Genomic DNA, 3,258 nt, shown 5'->3' with positions numbered 1-3,258 from the left:
GAAAAAAACCCCCTAAACTTCCAAGCAAGCACCGAGTGCGCAACGACGTAATGGGAAATTCACAGAGAAACTCGCGGATTCTTCAACTGCACTGTAAACCCCAACAGTCCACCTGACTTATAAAGTTTGTGGATACAACAATTAAAATGCGTCACAAAGTTGAAACAACTTAAAACTTTTCTGTTCTCTTAACGATTCAAACAGTTATAATTGTACATGGCTTAGAAGTTAAGAGTAAATACTGCTTTTTTAATTATGATTTTTGAGTAAATGTTTTTTTTTTTCGAGCTCCGCATTTGTACGTCATGACGTCATGACGTTTTCTCTCTAACCTGAACGACGTTGACAGAAAATTCTGTTCAATATGGCTGCCCTTCTCGAGCGACCGGAGAGCACATTTGGAGAAACTTGTAAGTAAAACGGAACCTTCGTTATGTTTATTTTTTCCGTAAAAAAGCAAGTATATTAATATGTTGCAGCCATTAACTTGTTTTTGAATGCGCCGTTGTGTTAAACAGCACAGACCCAGGTAGTGAATTGTTGTTCGCTGTTGTTCGCGCTCTTTTTCAAACCGATGATATCGTCAGTTTTACAGTTTTAACCGATTAAAACACAGTTTTAATAAGAATTGCACATAAAGAAAGTGTCTTAGTGATATTTTAACGACCCATTGCCAACGCAAGAAAGTTGGCGTTTTTACAACAGCAGCCTCATTGTTCGGCCGGGTTTTTTTCTTCTTCTCATTAGCATCATTCAAAAGTGACTTAGCTAGCAGTGGCAACTTCTATCTTAAGCAGCAGCCTGTAAAAGAAGTAGTTTGTAAGTAGAAGTTCTGTGTAATATTACAAGTATCTCACTGATGTATTATGTACTATTGCATAACAATGTGTCTTTGCAAAGATTTATCCCGCAGTTTGGCTTGGTTTTTTAAAATAACTGCAGTGTAAATTGTGCTTTTTTTTTTTTTTTCTTTTTTTTTTTTTCCAACTTAACAGAATTTATACATGGTGAGACAATGTTGATTATATGGTAAAAACTTAAAACTAAAAGAGGGTTACTGTTTACCATGACTAAATGGAATGATGGCCTGTGACTTTGTAACATCTGAAATTCTTACCTATGTTTTGGACTGTTGGATGATCGGCCATAGAATTCAAGACTGCACTCAAAGTAAACAGCAGTAATTGTAAGGTTTTTTTTTTTTACCATGCTAAGTGTTTATTTTGTCATGAAATGTACAGTGTACTTTTGAAATTTTTGAAAGCTGTAATGATGGCTGAGTATATAATTATCACTGACCAGTTCTACGCTGAACTTGACAGACACACACCACGACTTATGGCTCTATACAGACAGAAGGCTGCACGGACTGGCAAGATATCAGAGGCTCTGTGAACCATCCTGAATCATTATGATCTTCAGGTGAATATTGATAATGATAAAATTAACACAAATTAAAAGTTTCACTGATAAAAACTCAATTTTTCCTTGCTTTGAACATCTGTGTTTTATACAGATTACAGCTCTGATCTGGTATGTTACTTTAAAATACTGTGTAGGATTTTTGTCAAATGAGTAAGATACAGACTCTTTGTCATAAGAGACAGAAAGGTTGTGTCTTAAAAGAAATGTCTCCAAAATTATGTAGAGTCACATGTCATGCAGTTTCATAAACATGTATTCTCCCTAAAAGAATGACACCTGAAAACTTTGTGTTCAATGAACTTTTCTTTTCCCTTTTTAGGAGGCGCCTGATATCAACGTGAAACGCACTGCAGTGCTTCGTGCCCTTCCTGTATACCTGCGGGAGGAGGACCCAGAATTCTTTAAGACATGTAATGTAAGTGTATTTTTGCATCACTTAAATTCTGCCAGTGAGATAAAACACCATGGATTTTTTTAAATACAATTTAATACCCTAGCAGCTACCAAATTGTACAAGCAAAATACCCTCTCTTTAGAAAACCCTCACACACACACACAGGGTCAGGAGCAGGGCACAGGCGTATCACAGCACTTCGGCTATGCTGCAGGTGGCCCCAAAAACAAGGCTGAAGTCAAGATTTAGTTTCTTTTTGAGATAAAGTCATAAAATAAAAAGTGACTTCTTTTTTTTTTTTTTTTTTTTTAGAAAAATAACAAACATACTAATTATGTAATGCAAGAAGCTAACGCGTTAATGTACATTTTTCAAAAAAGTAGAGTACCCTAACCCGTTACAAAGTAACCCACTACACTGCTGAATTTTTTGCTAGATTACAGGTCTTGCTTGTCACATTCTCTCAAACCAACCTTACTTATTGATACTGTGTCTATTCCAGGCGGACACATTGGATGAGTCGACCCTCATTGACACTCCAGTTGCCCTTCTCACAGTGGTTACCGACGGCGCTTCCCAGACCAGTCCAGTCCATTTTACTTCCTCAAGCATGGCCATTGTGGTGGAAGGCGACTTGGTGATGCGTGATATTCCCAGATTTGCAGATGCATTTGCCTTATTGTTTGGCTTGATCTATGCTCTGCATTTAGACTACCCCAGGAAGCTCGTTCACACATTTACCTTTGTCCAAAAAATCTTCATGGGGCTTGTTGACGGCAAACCTCTGAAACCCTGCCTACATGCTTTTAAAAATGATTTGTTGCTGAAAGAGTAGTTCTGGAAGGAATATAAGGCAATGTTTGTTAGGACATGCACTCTGTTACTGAGCACTTTGTTTTAAGCACTTTATTTAAAGCACTTTAAGTTTACTACAGACTTTGGGTGGATTTAATTCCATCAGTTTACCTAACTTTGCTCTGGTTATTTGGAAGATGATCATCTTTATTTGTACCCATTTTATAAAATTGTTTTTCATTTCTTTTTCAAACAAAAGTGATTAGTATTTGACTTTTTATTTTGAATTTATGTATTTTGAGAAAGATGCAATTAGGACTGATGTTGTCCTTTGTGATTTTATAAAAAGATACATGTTCTACATTGAATTTATAATGCTCACTTTATGGTGCCAATGTCCATGTTAGTGGTTTTATAAAAACACTAAGTGATGTTTTTACATTTCCATAAAAAATGTTAAATAAACAAAATGTGAAGTAAATGAATTTCTCTAATTTTTTTTACTAGTCTACACTCAAACATTTAATAATACATTTCTTTTAATTAATAATCATATAATTTGCGTTTAGTTTGTAATATAATTGCATTGTGTTGGATCAAAATAGTAAACTACAAAAAACACAAAAATATTAAAATTAAAGTAT

The 3,258-nt window shown here is 35.1% G+C and overlaps 1 long non-coding RNA gene across 1 annotated transcript; it reads left to right on the top strand.

Moving 5' to 3' along the window:
* The first annotated feature begins 294 nt into the window (after positions 1-294).
* LOC113020272 (uncharacterized) lies at positions 295-3,027 on the top strand. The gene is made up of 4 exons (XR_003272179.1): positions 295-410; positions 1,323-1,422; positions 1,745-1,840; positions 2,322-3,027. It is a non-coding gene; the product is annotated as an uncharacterized LOC113020272 (long non-coding RNA).
* The last annotated feature ends 231 nt before the right edge of the window (positions 3,028-3,258 follow it).

The sequence above is a fragment of the Astatotilapia calliptera genome, chromosome 1, assembly GCF_900246225.1.
Source record: "Astatotilapia calliptera chromosome 1, fAstCal1.2, whole genome shotgun sequence".
NCBI classification, from domain to species: Eukaryota; Metazoa; Chordata; class Actinopteri; order Cichliformes; family Cichlidae; genus Astatotilapia; species Astatotilapia calliptera.
The sequence above is the reverse complement of the archived record's forward strand: the minus strand, read 5'-3'. Positions and strand labels throughout refer to the sequence as shown.